This window comes from Pongo abelii, chromosome 8, assembly GCF_028885655.2.
Source record: "Pongo abelii isolate AG06213 chromosome 8, NHGRI_mPonAbe1-v2.0_pri, whole genome shotgun sequence".
Taxonomy (NCBI): domain Eukaryota; kingdom Metazoa; phylum Chordata; class Mammalia; order Primates; family Hominidae; genus Pongo; species Pongo abelii.
The window spans coordinates 85146898-85165116 of record NC_071993.2 but is presented as its reverse complement, the minus strand read 5'-3'; the positions used below and the strand labels follow the sequence as shown (position 1 = coordinate 85165116).

Genomic DNA, 18219 nt, shown 5'->3' with positions numbered 1-18219 from the left:
GTCCTGGAATGTGCCCTGCAGTTCTAGTTTGCCTGTTAGTTCTTGGCTAGGTTTTTCTTGTTGTTGTTGTTGTTGTTTACACAAGTCAGACTTCAAATTTTGCTATCATTATCAGAGGTATTCTTCTCTTTTTATGTATTTATATATTTTTGTTTATTTATTAAGGGTTCAGCTATTTATTGAACATGTTATAAAACAAGTTTAGTCAAAAAGACCAAAGCCCATGTCCTCATCAGACTCCTCAGATTCTTCTTTTTTTGCTTCTACTTCCCTCTCCTCAGCTGAGGCAGCAGTGGTGGAAGTGGCAGGACCTCCTGCTTGTGAGGTGCAGGATGCTGGAGCCATCTACCAGCCCCTGCATTGCAAAGGAGGCTGCCGATATTGACGCTGGCCAGGACTTTTGCAAAGAAGCTAGGCCAAAAGGGCTCAACAGTTACAGCAGCTGCTTTAATGAGGGTATTGAATTTATCCTCCGTGATGGTCACCTCATTGTTTTGCAGAATGAGGGCCCAGTAGATGCAGACAATCTTGGGTGAAAGTGGGACTGGAGCTGCCAGCCCACAGTACTACTTGTGAGAAGTAGCACCATACCCGGCAGCTCGAGACTCACATTCACCACATTGTGGGTGGAGGGCCTCACCCCAGTGTGGCCTTAGCTTTTTCAGAAGGATGGAGCACCTTGGCAGCAGCTGAGGGAAGGGACTCTTCCCATTTTAATGTGGTCTTAACCAATGTTTAACAACTAGTTGTTTAGCGGAAAGGGGAAGAAAAGCCCCCATTTGGCTACCTTATTTTTTCACCAAAATTGCTTATTGATATTTCTATCTCCAGGCTTTCCCCTTTCTAAACTTGTCTCTGTATCACTTTCTAAAATGCGATGTCATCATGTTATAAGCTAGGTTAAAATCCTTTAGTAATATCTCACTGCCTGGAGGAAAAAGTCACGCATGGTCTTTTGTGACCTTGGTTCAATTTACTTCTTCAGCTTTGTCTGTCAGCCTTCCATCTCTTATTCTATGCTCTAGCTAAACTTGAAATTCCCCCACAATGTAGTAGGGTTTTTTTTTGCCTCTGAACTTTTGCATATGGTATTCCTCTGCCCAGAATGTTCTCTTCCTGCTTTTTTTCATGTTGCTTATTCCTATTCATCGTCAGGAGGCTGTTAGATTCTACCTCCCCCTAGAACTGTTCCCGATATCCTCCAGGATGGTTTTATTTGTTTAGCCTCTATTTTCATAGTACATTGTTATCTATACAAATAATGACACTTGTATCTATCAGGGTCTCAGCAGGAAACAGACAACGTACTCCAACTGGACAATTTGAGAAGAATTTAATAAAACAAAGGAATAGTCAGGATTTAGGGGAATCAATAATAGATAGTTCAGTACCACCCTGGTACTAGTAGCATCAGAAAGTATTTCCACCCTAAGCTTGATGAAGAAAAGAGAAGTAGTAAATACAAGCCAAAGAGAATGCCTGAGCCTTATGAAGGCTGTGGCCCTTTGTAGAAAGATCCACAGCAACTCCGCCATGAGGGATCCTGGGAAATACATACTCAGCCTCACATTCCTCATGTCCTCCAGTCTACTGCCAATGACTTCAATGAACTGAATCCGACCAGAAGCCAAAGGGTAAATGGAGACTGATATAATTCATAAAATATCTAATCTATAAAGTTCAGCCTCCTAGTTCCTAGGTCATAGAATAGGATTGAGAAAAGTAGAGTGTGAATCTAGAAGGACAAACACAAGGTATCCAGCACAAACTGATGCCCATTTATTGAATATCTATTTTATTTGACAAATGGTATTCCTGGTTCATAAAAGTGCCCTATATTATATATAAAGTTATGTCCATTTTACAAGTGAGAAAATTAAGGTTTGGCTAGCAAGGCTAGCTAACAGGTGGCATAGTAAAAATTCAAATCCATTTCTATCTGGGTCTGAAGGCTGAGCTCTTGCCACTTTCCCATACCGCCATTACTGGTGTGGTGTTTTTTCTTATCCACTAGATTATAGTCTACTTGAGCACAAGGTTAACATTTCATTTATCTTTATATCACTCGTGCCTTGTGCAGTGGCTAGCTCATAGTAGATAGAGTAGATGATAGATATTTGTGGAATTGATTAACAAAAATAACTGAATGATTCAGTATTTTGATTTATATAAAATATAAATTGGGATTGGGTAATTGGAGTCTGCCAGGGGATGTTAATGGATCATATTTGGCACTAAGGCACCTCTTTGTAACTGTCCTTTATAAATAATTGCCCTCCTCTTCATATTAAAGAGAGAATAAAAGTTTATCTGGTCTCTTAGCCATAATGGAGTGTAACAAAAGCTGACAATAAGTGGGTTTTCTGTATGCTGATCATTTTCCATCTTCCCCCTGACTTGGCTAAGAGCTGAGGGTAACAAACAATGGAGCTTGCTTTCCCCAGTTCTTCCTCTATGACTTTTTTTCGAGTTGCCATGTCCCTTTCTAATGGTTCATTTCTCTTTCCCTTTCACTTAACTTGGCTTTTATATGTCTGTCCATCACTGACTCTCTAACTATCAGCTAGGCTAGCCTGACTCTTTTATAACTTTCAAAGGAGGCTGTGTGCTCTGAATGTATGATGCTAGAGAATGGGTTTTGGTAAGTCCTTAAGAACAGTTGTTTATGTTATTTCAAAGGTTGCCAAGTAATAAATAGTTGTTTGAAAGTGAAGAGTAAATTGATATTTCACCACCCTGTTCTCTGCTGTTCTTGTGATGGCTCAAATCATAAAACACCATGTTTTTACGTTCATAGGAATATTTCACCTACTTGGGGTTATTGAGTGGCCAGAGACATTCACTTTCCTACTCAGTGCACTGGACACTACTCAATCCTAGCCCAGTTGGAACTACACTGTTTGAACCTTTAAAACTCTGAAACTGATTGAAGCTTCTGAGCCAACAAAAGAGGCAAAGGGCCTTTGTGCTTCAGCAAGGAAATGTTCCAGTTCTTTTGCACTTTCCTAATGAAGGCTGGCCCAGGAGCCCTGGTGTCCCTGGAACACAGAGGGAGTTGTAGGGAATAAAGGCAACTTGACTCTTTGGGGTCATTCCTCTCTTCCCAGGGACTTTTATGGATAATTTTCCAGCCATTGAGAGGTTTGGTACTCATTCAGATCTCATAGCTTTGTATTTGGATGAGAATTTTTTTAAAAAAGAGCTATCTAGTGTATTGCTGAATTGCATCAGATAGTCCAGTGTATAAACTCTGATGCATACTTTGTCTCATTTTTCACATCCTCACCCAGCTTCACCCATTTAGGTCACCTGACTAGCCTTGTAGTGATTTCAGTTTGCTATTCCAAATTTAGTTTGTAATTTATAGTACTATGAAGATGTAAATTATTTACTAGTGTTGTTATTGTTGGAGCAAGGTATTAATTCTGATGCCATGTAATGCCTTTAGTAACCTGAGTGAGGAGACAAGAATCTTCTCTCCTGACACAATTTTAGAAAATGTGGTATTTTTAAAAGCTAAAGACCCAAATTCAAAATTTGATTGCAATATATTGTGTTATATATCTGCATATGGAAACTGAGGTAAATAAACAGCAGACCTGAAAGAAGTTTGAGAATTTCATCCCCCAATCCTCAATTTTATAAATTAGCTATTTGGTATGCAGAGCAATTACTGGACATAAATTCGTGTGTAAGATGATAACTATGTCCTACTGGTCATCCACCATAAATCTTCAAATTTGCAGAATGAATGAGGTTAATTATGGCGTAGCATCTGAGTCTACAATGAAAGAATACAATGTGAAAGATGGTTCTGATACTGCTTAGAAGCATCTGGCCCTAATCAGACTCCAATTTTAGACCCAATCCTACCTAAAGTTTTCTATAATTTATTACATCAGAAGATTCAAAGAGTTATTTTTATACAGAGAAAATTGGACTCAAGTAAAAGTTATTTTCATCACTCCATCTAATTACAAAGCTGAGCACAGAACTATGACTATTCAAACATGTTGCAGATATAATAAAGAGAGTGAATAGCAATGAAAGCTGGTCTTGAATAGCTGCCAGGATAAGCAAAGATGGGGGAAATGACTCTCATGATTGGAGGGGAAATTAAGGAAACAGTAATTTCTTTTCAAAATGTTCACATACCATTTATTAGGTATTTTAAGGATTTGGGGGTAGCTATGAGTTTTATTATTCCTTAGTTGCATGTAGCTTATTCCAGCAATGAACTGTGATTTTATTATAACTGACTTCAAGGGATATGGTCTACCACTGAGAAAAAGGAAAGAGAAGACTTATGGCTGGGCCAGGGAATGTGAATTCAGGCAAACATACATAAGGTCTAAATAAGCTACAGTTCATATCTCTTTGGGTAATTCTTTCCTTCCTTTAGGTTAGCACAAAACTACATCAGCACTGAGGAGGAAATCATTAGCTTTGAGGAGAGAAAATTTAGGAAAAAACAACAGCCTGAAAATTTAGCATGACTTGGGAGAGCTCATGAGTCAGCCAACTATTTTGAGTTCTTAAAAAAAGAAAAGAACTTTCTTTGGTCCAGACGAAAACCTTAACTTCTTCTCAACCTTTAATTACTCCTGGGCAGACTAAACAAATTTTAGCTTATCTAGTTTCCTCCTAATACATTTCTGCTGAGAGGCAGTCTGCATACAAGTCAGAGAAACCTGAAATTAAATCTCAACCAAGTAGCTTATAGCCGTGTGACACTGAGTAAATCACAATCTGTCTAGAACCTAACTTTCTCATCTGTAAAATAGGGTAAATAATGGCAATTTTAAGCATTGGTGTGAGGGGTAAGTGAAAAGAGATAAACCTCAACAAGGTAGTAGTTCTTAATTTCTGATGAACACATTATTGCATAAGACTCAATACTGTTAGTATATTTCCATTTTCTCTGGAAGTAAATGAAAGGAAGCTATTTTCTGATTCATTTAGTTATTTTACTGCACAGAAACCAAACAACTTATAAAAAATGGTATCTCTACCTAAGATGGTAGTTTATGCTAGTCCAAGGTATATTACTTCTCAGAAAATAGGACAGGTAGGAAAGAGGTTGTAGCAAATAATTTTCATGTTCCCATGAGCTGGAGCCTTACTGTGCTTGCAGTCTGGCAAATTCCCAGGATTTCAGACACAGGCTTGTATAAATATATCATTATGAAAACATAAATGTCTGAGTGGGGGGTGAAATGCATCACTCCATCAGCATGGGCACTTTTATTTTGTTTTAAATTTTCATTATTGAGCGCCTACTATGTGATCATCACTACTTTAGGTGCTTTATATATGCCATTTTATTTAACCCTTGGCATTACTCCATGAAGCAGATATTATCCTCATGGTCATGGTGCATTTGAGGAAACTAACACTCAGAGATATTTACTTGGATTTATGAGCAATGTCTGCATTATAAACTAGAGGTGGGAAGACTAGTTAGGATGTTTTGCAGTAATCCACTTGAGAGACATTGTCAGTCTGTGAGAATACAAAGTGAATCTCTTGGAAAGATTCTACAATGTTATTGTTTTTGCCCAAAATGGCACATTACAGAAATCAATTAAGTTAAACAGCAACTATATGTACAAATATGTTTCTATTACTCTTCTATATCATACAATTTCTCTTTGATAAACATGATTTATAAATAAATTAAGTGCACTTGGGTTCAGAGATGATGCCCAAATTCTCATCTAGTCTCTATTTTTAAAGACATTTACAAAGGGAGATTAAGAAACTTTCCTTGTGAAATGTTCAGCAATCCTGGCTGCCAGAACCTCCTTTGGATAACTGACAATAAAATGAAGTTGTTTCTTAGTGAACATTAAGTTGGCCTTGAATGGTTCACTATTATCTCAATAACTTACTCTTATTAAGAACCTACCAAATGAAAATAGCCAATATAATTTTGCTTTATCTATTAATAGCTGTTTTACAACACCTTTCCTTTCTCAATGAATTATACCTACCTATAGCTGTAATATAAAGGAATATCTTTAAAATATATTTTTATGAACTCCTTTTTGAATAAATGCAAGACTAATCTTTAGCCAGAGTGAGCAGTTACATGTTTGGTGACCAAAAACATTTTTTCCACTAAAGAAGCTGAAGGGGAAGACCTGAATTATATTATCTGAAAGTCCTTCAGCATAAAAATACTAATTATATTAGCACAGAGTTTCTCAACTTTAACACTATTTGGACCAGATAATTCTTTGTTGTGGGAGGCTGTCCTGTGCAAAGTAGATGTTAAGCATAATCTTTGGCCTTTACCCACTATACTCTTAAATTGACAACTCTCGCATCCCAAATTATGACAATCAAAATGATCTCCAGACATTGCCAAATGCCTGCTGAGGAGGCAAAATTGTCTCCAACTGAGAACTATAGTCCCAGAGGTAAATATTAGTTACTCCACTTTTGGTCATAGATAAAATGATTTTGATTTTCCATATAGGCAATAAGAATAAGTCTCAATAGAGTGGTTTATCATTTTATTATTAGAAATAAATTTATCCTTGTTTAAAATAGCAATAAATATCCATTGCACAGAAAAATATAAAATACAGATAAAACTATTAGAAAAGAATAATCACCCCATTGCCATGTTCCACAGATAACCAGCATGATTATTTATGTATTTTTTATCATACTCTTAAAAATGAGATTATATTGTATGTACTAATCAGTAACCTGGTTATTTACAAATTAATACTATATGACTAGTAATTATCCACTTATAGCATGATTTTAAATATAAAGACATTCCATTCTATGGCTTTATCATTGGTAAGTCACCCATTCATTTAATATAGTTAAACTCTATGTGTTAAGCCTTGTGCTAGGTGCTATGGATAAAATGGTAAAGAAGACAGAGGGGCAAGAAACTATCCTCATGAAGGTGCAGAGACTAACAAAGCACATAAACAAGGTGAGAGAGAGAGGAAATAGCCTAACACCCTCTAGGAAGACAGGTCTTCATGACCAGGAGAGGTGGATCAAGACAGATGAGAGCACAAAAGTCTTCATTTTAGTGAAGTAACTAGTGCTGAAGACAAGCTATTGTCCTATGGATCCATATTTCCCTCTATGCACTTATCACTGTGCTGCTTAATAAGTGATAGAATAATTAAAATTTTTATATGAACTTGAATATCCCAGTCATTCTTACCCTGTGATATAGTTTGGCTCTGTGTCCCCACCCAATTCTCACCTTGAATTGTAATCTCTATAATCCCCACATGTCAAGGGCAGGACCAGGTAGAGGTAATTGAATCCTGGGGGCAGTTTCCCCCATGCTGTTCTCATGATAATGAGTGAATCTCTTGAGATCTGATGGTTTTATAAGTGTCCGGCTTTTTCCCTGCTTGCACTCATTCTCTCTCCTGCTGTCCTGTGAAGAGGTGCCTTCCACCATGATCGTTAAGTTTCCTGAGGCAGACTCTCCAGCCATACAGAACTGTGAGTCAATTTAAAGCTCTTTCCTTTATAAATTACCCAATCTTTATAGCAGCTTGAGAATGGACAAATACACCCTGCTTTGGTAACCTTTCTGCTGCTCTTCCTCTCTCCTCCATTCCCTTAAATGTGCAGACAAATGTTTGATGTATTATAGCTGTGTTCTCTCAATAGGTCTGGATATATACAGAGTGAGCCTCTGCCCCTGTTGAAAACGATGATTTTTTTAAAAAAAGCATTTGAACTCACATTGAGAGCTTGTACTCTAGACTACCAGTCTTTTTGTTTTATTCCTAGTGTTTCCTCCAAGTGTAACAACAACCCTATCACCTAATAATTAGGGTTAATTAACTTCTTTTCTTGCCAGCTGGTCCCTTAGTAGAAGGAGCCTTGGAAGAAGGAGGTCAATGGGACTCTTGCCTGTCCCTCTTGCCTATTTGTCTGCAGTACTCAGAGTTGTGGGAATGGTAAGCAAAATTCCCCTGAGTAGATCACTAGGAGTGATGGGAAGCAGGGCTATTCCTTTGTCATTCCTTGGTTCCTTGGCCCATGGATTTTACCAGTTGTGGACACAGCACTGTATAATTGTCTTTAATTTAGAGTGTATACTGGATTCTCAGGGACAGCATCTCATCTTCATTGGGTACCATTTATAAGCTGGCATTTTAACAAACAGTTCCACCACTCTTTCAGTCCTGCAGCTCCTGCATAGTATAGTATGAGACATGACCAGTAGATCTCATTGTCCTATGCCTACTGCTGTACCTCCTTTGCTTTAAAATGGGTCCTTTGGTCTGTGCAGTGTTATGTGATCAGTGGATCAAACATTCTGTAAGCCTGCAGAGAGTGATGCTGAATGAGGGCCTATAGGCAAAGAAAGACAGACTTGTACCAAGAATAAAAGTTGATTCTCCTCAATATGAAGTCATCACTTGCATTCAACATTGTACTAGCCAATGCAATATGTCAAAAAAAGAAAGCAAGAAGAAGGCCATTTGGATTGGAATGGAAGTAATAAACTATTTGCAGATGAAATGTTTATGCAGAAGGTTCAAAAGAATCTACAAAAACCTGTCAGAACCAATAGGTGACTTTAGAAAGGCCATAGAATGTGTAATATAAACTCTTACCTTATGTCATTTATATAACAATGGGAACAAAATACATTTACAAATTAAATACAAAAAATAATAAAATTGACAAACAGCATCATTTTGGTGCATTTCTTTTTCCTTTTCTTTAATATGAATATGAGACCCCCATAACATCCTACCTTGTTAGAGATAAGCATGCCTATTATTACCTTGTTCCATGTGATAATTCAAATTCTTCTTCCACTACTTTTTATTTCAACTATTCATACAGCCTTCTGACGTCAATTTGCATTTAGTTGGCTTCAATGCTTCACTTATTTGTTCATCTTCATTAGTAAGCACAAATAAAAGTGACATAACTTGGACTTCACACAATCATAATCGCAAGTACAAATATGTAAACTTTGGCACTGAAATCTTGTGGTGGTACTCAGATGTACATTACCACCAAAATAATCAATAATATGTTTATATTAATTGATTTTTAAAGATTTTCAGAAAAATGTAAAAAATTCACCGAGAGACCCTGCGTAAAAGTATATCTGTGGACAGGGGTACATAGATTCCAGTTTTGAGAAACACTAGTAAATACTGCTAATTTGAAAATAAACCGAAGATGGCCGAGTAGGAACAGCTACGGTCTACAGCTCCCAGCGCGAGTGACGCAGAAGACGGGTGATTTCTGCATTTCCATCTGAGGTACCGTGTTCATCTCACTAGGGAGTGCCAGACAGTGGGCGCAGGTCAGTGGGTGAGTGCACCCTGCGCCAGCTGAAGCAGGGGCGAGGCATTGCCTCACTCGGGAAGCACAAGGGGTCAGGGAGTTCCCTTTCCAGGGGTGACAGACGGCACCTGGAAAATCGGGCCACTCCCACCCGAATACTGTGCTTTTCCGACGGGCTTAGGAAACGGTGCCCCAGGAGATTATAGCCCGCACCTGGCTCAGAGGGTCCTTCACACACGGAGTCTCACTGATTGCTAGCACAGCAGTCTGAGATCAAACAGCAAGTCGGCAGCGAGGCTGGCGGAGGGGCGCCCGCCATTGCCCAGGCTCGCTTAGGTAAACAAAGCAGCAGGGAAGCTTGAACTGGGTGGAGCCCACCACAGCTCAAGGAGGCCTGCTTGCCTCTGTAGGCTCCACCTCTGGGGGCAGGGCACAGACAAACAAAAAGACAGCAGTAACCTCTGCAGACTTAAATGTCCCTGTCTGACAGCTTTGAGGAGAGCAGTGGTTCTCCCAGCATGCAACTGGAGATCTGAGAACGGGCTGACTGCCTCCTCAAGTGGGTCCCTGACCCCTGACCCCCGAGCAGCCTAACTGGGAGGCACCCCCCAGCAGGGGCAGACTGACACCTCACACGGCCGGCCAGGTACTCCAACAGACCTGCAGCTGAGGGTCCTTTCTGTTAGAAGGAAAACTAACAGAAAGGACATCCACACCAAAAACCCATCTGTACATCACCATCATCAAAGACCAAAAGTAGATAAAACCACAAAGATGGGGAAAAAACAGAGCAGAAAAACTGGAAACTCTAAAAAGCAGAGTGCCTCTCCTCCTCCAAAGGAACGCAGTTCCTCACCAGCAACGGAAAAAAGCTGGACGGAGAATGACTTTGACGAGCTGAGAGAAGAAGGCTTCAGACGATCAAATTACTCCGAGCTACGGGAGGATATTCAAACCAAAGGCAAAGAAGTTGAAAACTTTGAAAAAAATTTAGAAGAATGTATAACTAGAATAATCAATACAGAGAAGTGCTTAAAGGAGCTGATGGAGCTGAAAACCAAGGCTCGAGAACTACATGAAGAATGCAGAAGCCTCAGGAGCTGATGCGATCAAATGGAAGAAAGGGTATCAGCCATGGAAGAGTAAATGAATGAAATGAAGCGAGAAGGGAACTTTAGAGAAAAAAGAAGAAAAAGAAACGAGCAAAGCCTCCAAGAAATGTGGGACTATGTGAAAAGACCAAATCTACGTCTGATTGGTGTACCTGAAAGTGACGGGGAGAATGGAAACAAGTTGGAAAACACTCTGCAGGATATTATCCAGGAGAACTTCCCCAATCTAGCAAGGCAGGCCAACATTCAGATTTAGGAAATACAGAGAACACCACAAAGATACTCCTCAAGAAGAGCAACTCCAAGACACATAATTGTCAGATTCACCAAAGTTGAAATGAAGGAAAAAATGTTAAGGGCAGCCAGAGAGAAAGGTCGGGTTACCATCAAAGGGAAGCCCATCAGACTAACAGCGGATCTCTTGGCAGAAACCCTACAAGCCAGAAGAGAGTGGGGGCCAATATTCAACATTCTTAAAGAAAAGAATTTTCAACCCAGAATTTCATATCCTGCCAAACTAAGCTTCATAAGTGAAGGAGAAATAAAATCCTTTACAGACAAGCAAATGCTGAGAGATTTTGTCACCACCAGGCCTGCCCTAAAAGAGCCCCTGAAGGAAGTGCTAAACATGGAAAGGCACAACCGGTACCAGCCACTGCAAAATCATACCGAAATGTAAAGACCATCGAGACTAGGAAGAGACTGCATCAACTAACGAGCAAAATAACCAGCTAACATCATAATGACAGGATCAGATGCACACATAACAATATTAACTTTAAATGTAAATGGACTAAATGCTCCAATTAAAAGACACAGACTGGCAAATTGGATAAAGACTCAAGACCCATCAGTGTGCTGTATTCAGGAAACCCATCTCACGTGCAGAGACACACATAGGCTCAAAATAAAAGGATGGAGGAAGATCTACCAAGCAAATGGAAAACAAAAAAAGGCAGGGTTTGCAATCCTAGTCTCTGATAAAACAGACTTTAAACCAACAAAGATCAAAAGAGACAAAGAAGGCCATTACATAATGGTAAAGGGATTAATTCAACAAGAAGAGCTAACTATCCTAAATATATATGCACCCAATACAGGAGCACCCAGATTCATAAAGCAAGTCCTGAGTGACCTACAAAGAGACTTAGACTCCCACACATTAATAATGGGAGACTTTAAAACCCCACTGTCAACATTAGACAGATCAATGAAACAGAAAGTCAACAAGGATACCCAGTAATTGAACTCAGCTCTGCACCAAGCAGACCTAATAGACATCTACAGAACTCTCCACCCCAAATCAATAGAATATTCATTTTTTTCAGCACCACACCACACCTATTCCAAAATTGACCATATACTTGGAAGTAAAGCTCTCCTCAATAAATGTAAAAGAACAGAAATTATAACAAACTATCTCTCAGATCACAGTGCAATCAAGCTAGAACTCAGGATTAAGAATCTCACTCAAAACCGCTCAACTACATGGAAACTGAACAACCTGCTCCTGAATGACTACTGGGTACATAACGAAATGAAGGCAGAAATAAAGTTGTTCTTTGAAACCAACGAGAACCAAGACACAACATACCAGAATCTCTGGGATGCATTCAAAGCAGTGTGTAGAGGGAAATTTATAGCACTAAATGCCCACAAGAGAAAGCAGGAAAGATCCAAAATTGACACCCTAACATCACAATTAAAAGAACTAGAAAAGCAAGAGCAAACACATTCAAAAGCTAGCAGAAGGCAAGAAATAACTAAAATCAGAGCAGAACTGAAGGAAATAGAGACACAAAAAACCCTTCAAAAAATAAATGAATCCAGGAGCTGGTTTTTTGAAAGGATCAACAAAATTGATAGACCGCTAGCAAGACTAATAAAGAAAAAAAGAGAGAAGAATCAAATAGATGCAATAAAAAATGATAAAGGGGATATCACCACTGATCCCACAGAAATACAAACTACCATCAGAGAATATTACAAACACCTCTACGCAAATAAACTAGAAAATCTAGAAGAAATGGATAAATTCCTCAACACATACACCCTCCCAAGACTAAACCAGGAAGAAGTTGAATCTCTGAATAGACCAATAACAGGAGCTGAAATTGTGGCAATAATCAATAGCTTACCAACCAAAAAAAGTCCAGGACCAGATGGGTTCACAGCCGAATTCTACCAGAGGTACAAGGAGGAGCTGGTACCATTCCTTCTGAAACTATTCCAATCAATAGAAAAAGAGGGACTCCTCCCTAACTCATTTTATGAGGCCAGCATCATCCTGATACCAAAGCCTGGCAGAGACACAACAAAAAAAGAGAATTTTAGACCAATATCCTTGATGAACATTGATGCAAAAATCCTCAATAAAATACTGGCAAACAGAATCCAGCAGCACATCAAAAAGCTTATCCACCATGATCAAGTGGGCTTCATCCCTGGGATGCAAGGCTGGTTCAATATACGCAAATCAATAAATGTAACCTAGCATATAAACAGAACCAAAGACAAAAACCACATGATTATCTCAATAGATGCACAAAAGGCCTTTGACAAAATTCAACAACCCTTCATGCTAAAAACTCTCAATAAATTAGGTATTGATGGGACGTATCTCAAAATAATAAGAGCTATTTATGACAAACCCACAGCCAATATTATACTGAATGGGCAAAAACTGGAAGCATTCCCTTTGAAAACTGGCACAAGACAGGGATGCCCTCTCTCACCACTTCTATTCAACATAGTGTTGGAAGTTCTGGCCAGGGCAATTAGGCAAGAGAAGGAAATCAAGGGTATTCAATTAGGAAAAGAGGAAGTCAAATTGTCCCTGTTTGCAGATGACATGATAGTATATCTAGAAAACCCCATTGTCTCAGCCCAAAATCTCCTTAAGCTGATAAGCAACTTCAGCAAAGTCTCAGGATACAAAATCAATGTACAAAAATCACAAGCATTCTTATACATCAATAACAGACAAACAGAGAGCCAAATCATGAGTGAACTCCCATTCACCATTGCTTCAAAGAGAATAAAATACCCAGGAATCCAACTTACAAGGGACGTGAAGGACCTCTTCAAGGAGAACTACAAACCACTGCTCAAGGAAATAAAAGAGGATACAAACAAATGGAAGAACATTCCATGCTCATGGGTAGGAAGAATCAATATCATGAAAATGGCCATCCTTCCCAAGGTAATTTACCGATTCAATGCCATCCCCATCAAGTTACCAATGACGTTCTTCACAGAATTGGAAAAAACTACTTTAAAGTTCATATGGAACCAAAAAAGAGCCCGCATCGCCAAGTCAATCCTAAGCCAAAAGAACAAAGCTGGAGGCATCACGCTACCTGACTTCAAACTATACTACAAGGCTACAGTAACCAAAACAGCATGGTACTGGTACCAAAACAGAGATATAGATCAATGGAACAGAACAGAGCCCTCAGAAATAATGCCACATATCTACAACTATCTGATCTTTGACAAACCTGAGAAAAACAAGCAATGGGGAAAGGATTCCCTATTTAATAAATGGTGCTGGGAAAACTGGCTAGCCATATGTAGAAAGCTGAAACTGGATCCCTTCCTTACACCTTATACAAAAATCAATTCAAGATGGATTAAAGACTTAAATGTTAGACCTAAAACCATAAAAACCCTAGAAGAAAACCTAGGCAATACCATTCAGGACATAGGCATGGGCAAGGACTTTATGTCTAAAACACCAAAAGCAACAGCAACAAAAGCCAAAACTGGCAAATGGGATCTAATTAAACTAAAGAGCTTCTGCACAGCAAAGGAAACTACCATCAGAGTGAACAGGCAACCTACAAAATGGGAGAAAATTTTCGCAACCTACTCATCTGACAAAGGGCTAATATCCAGAATCTACAATGAACTCCAACAAATTTACAAGAAAAAAACAAACAACCCCATCAAAAAGTGGGCGAAGGACATGAACAGACACTTCTGAAAAGAAGACATTTATGCAGCCAAAAAACACATGAAAAAATGCTCACCATCACTGGCCATCAGAGAAATGCAAATCAAAACCACAATGAGATACCATCTCACACCAGTTAGAATGGCAATCATTAAAAAGTCAGGAAACAACAGGTGCTGGAGAGGATGTGAAGATATAGGAACACTTTTGCACTGTTGGTGGGACTGTAAACTACTTCAGCCCTTGTGGAAGTCAGTGTGGCGATTCCTCAGCGATCTAGAACTAGAAATTCCATTTGACCCAGCCATCCTATTACTGGGTATATACCCAAAGGACTATAAATCATGCTGCTATAAAGACACATGCACACGTATGTTTATTGCAGCATTATTCACAATAGCAAGGACTTGGAACCAACCCAAATGTCCAACAATGATAGACTGGATTAAGAAAATGTGGCACATATACACCATGGAATACTATGCAGCCATAAAAAATGATGAGTTCATGTCCTTTGTAGGGACATGGATGAAATTGGAAATCATCATTCTCAGTAAACTATTGCAAGAACAAAAAACCAAACACCGCATATTCTCACTCATAGGTGGGAATTGAACAATGAGAACACATGGACACAGGAAGGGGAACATCATACTTCGGGGACTGTTGTGGGGTGGGGGTAGGGGGGAGGGATAGCATTAGGAGATATACCTAATGCTAGATGACGAGTTGGTGGGTGCAGTGCACCAGCATGGCACATGTATACATATGTAACTTACCTGCACCTTGCGCACATGTACCATAGAGCCTAAAGTATAATAATAATAATAATAATAATAATAAAAAGAAAAAAAAACCATAAATAGTACACCAAAAACCTATTTAAACTAATACATGCACTCAATGAATTTTCAAAAAAAAAAAAAAAAAAAGAAAATAAACCTATATGATCTGATAATAACTCTTGATTTTTGTTCTATTCATTAGATTTAGAAACTCTTTTATGGTTAGTGAGGGTCTGTTTTTTATTTCCTGATGGATAGTAGGCACTTATCCAATACTTAGTGATATGGCCTTGGCTCTGTATCCCCACCCAAATCTCATCTTGTAGCTCCCATAATTCCCACGTGTTGTAGGGGGGACCCAGTTGGAGATGACTGAATCATGGAAGCAAGTCTTTCCTGTGCTGTTCTCATGATAGTGAATTGGTCTCACAAGATCTGATGGTTTAAAAACAAGAGTTTCTCTGCACAAGCTCTCTTTTTGCCTGCTGTCATCCATGTAAGATGTGCCTTGCTCCTCCTTGCCTTCCGCCATGATTGTGAGGCCTCCCCAGCCATGTGGAACTGTAGGTCCAGATGGCTGGACTTCTTTTGTAAATTGCCCAGTCTCAGGTATGGTCTTTATCAGCAGCGTGAAAATGGACTAATCCACTTACGGATCAAACAATGCCCAAATTCCTCTTCAGTCGATAGAATGCCTTTGACCTACATAAAATGTTAAGCTTTAAGATTTGTCTATTGATTGTAAAAATGGGAACATTTTATATATGCCATATAATCAAAAATAGATGTTCAAATTATTACCTGAATGCTAAGCATTAAATGGTTTTGTATACAGCATGAGAATATGAGTTTTATCACATTTGACCCTACCACAGCTCCATGCAGAAGGTTATGTTGTTAACCTCACTTTTAGTGCTTAGAAAATTATGAAACCACCGAGGTTTGGAGAGGGTAAGCAACTTGTCTAACATCACCCAGCTACTAAGCAGCAGAGTTGAGGTTTGAACTCAGCCAGACTGGCTCTGAGCCAGAACACTACACTCCCATGTCTAAACTCAGAGAATCCTGGAAGCATCTTGGATATATTTGCCTCCTAAGTTCTACAATTTGCCCTCCAGCTGATTAAGTTTCTTGGAATGCCTATTACATAAACATAAGTGAGGAAACCTCATTTTTGGTCATGAAGGTCCATAAGGAAATTAGCTCTCAAGGGTTGTTTAATAGGTTTATTTGTACTCTGGAGTTTTGTGCTTCCATTTTTTTAATGATTTGATTTGGGCAGCTGTGGTGTGCTATTAATGTGCTAGGAGCACTAATGTACTTATGTGAAGAGACTGACATTTTATGATAAAGAAAGAGATGATTCTGATTCCCTTTGATAATCAAAACTTACCACTTCCCTTTAAAATACACAAGCAGAGGAACTGCTTCTCCTTCATTTTCTACATTAACCCAGATGGAGCCAGAAGAGATTCACGAGCCATCTGGATTTAATTAGGCAGTGTACTATGTGAATATGCTGGTAGCAGCGTTGCTCTGGGGAATTAGCTTTAATGGAGGGAACCTTAGATTTGGAATCAGTAATTCTGGTTTCTCACTGGCCTCTGTCATTAACTAGCCTCTCACTGAATGTTTTTATTTTATCAAAAGAATGTCTTCTCTGCTCCCTCACTAGGTTTTACTTTGGAGATCAAATAATAAATAATTTGGAAATGATTCAAAAAGCACACACCACTGCAGAATGCAAAAGATTTGTTTACTATTACTACAGTACTACAGAATTTAAGCTGTACTTTGTTTTTTTTTAACAACTTCTACAAATATATGATAATTAACCCTCTTTCTCATTTGTGACAACTTGATCGAAACAAAGATGAGGAGTATGGCATTTTGGAGCTCTAATTTTGAGGTCCAGTCTCTGTATCTCTTTGCTCAGCCATGAGCTCTCTATCATAAAATTAAGGTTTGCTGTTATTTTCAAACCTCCTTTCCTCTTATTTGCCTCAGGTTTCAAAAGTTGAAATATTTAGGCACGATTCTTCAGGCTTTGCAGGAAGTTAAAGAAGTATTATTGATTCCACATTGGGCTGTGGATTCCAAAACCATTCAAATGAGAGAAAAATAATTTATAGAGCTTGTAATTAGCCAGCTGTGGCTGAGGGGAACCAGATTCTATTAGGGGAAACATCAGCTGGATTAAACAATAGCTGTGTGCAATTCCCATTCTGGCCCCAGCTTCTAAGTGTAGTGACTCTGCACAGAGTTTACTCATTGAAAGATATTTGTGGCCATCCTCATTTTATGGCCAAAGATTTGGAAATTTGGGACATGAAGCATGTTCCTGAGAAAAATATCAACTGTTTATTAGGCAGCTCATAGTCAGAAGAGCAAAAATATGCTATATATTCACTTATATCAGACTCTCAAAACCGGTTTTGCTCCTTTGGAAAGTCAGAAAGACAAAAAAAAAAAAAAAAAGAAAGACAATAGAAAAACCCAGCTCATGAGCACTGAAAATCTAGAACCATCAAGAATTTTATTTTATTTTATTTTTAAGTTTCTTTTTAGTTATTTTGCCAAACTCACTGCTCCAGGAGTCTTAGTCTGATTGAGGATCTGGAAAACAGATTTTCGTTCATTTTCTTTCCTAGCATCAAACTTTGTTTTTGTAGTTTTTAAATTTCTTTTCAAGATATTTTAAAATGTCATTGTACAGATAATGTGATCTCTGTAGAAAAATTTTATACCTATTAACAAACAAAAATGAAATAAAATGAAAAGAATTAATTAACATGAACAACACCTGAGGTTAATCATCATCTTTGTTGAACTTACTTCATTAGCTCAATGAAGAAGTAATCAGGCCGGGCGTGATGCCTCACGCCTGTAATCTCAGCATTTTGGGAGGCTTAGGTGGGTGGATCACCTGAGGTCAGGAGTTCAAGACCAGCCTGGCCAACATGGCAAACTCCTTCTCTAGTAAAAATATAAAAATTAGCCAGGTGCAGTGGCACGAGCCTGTAATCCCAGCTACTTGGGAGGCTGAGGCAGGAGAATAGCTTGAACC

At 38.7% G+C, this 18219-nt stretch overlaps 1 pseudogene; it reads right to left on the bottom strand.

Moving 5' to 3' along the window:
• Positions 1 to 201: 201 nt before the first annotated feature.
• On the bottom strand, positions 202 to 1983 carry LOC112135142 (large ribosomal subunit protein P1-like; annotated as a pseudogene).
• Positions 1984 to 18219: the final 16236 nt, after the last annotated feature.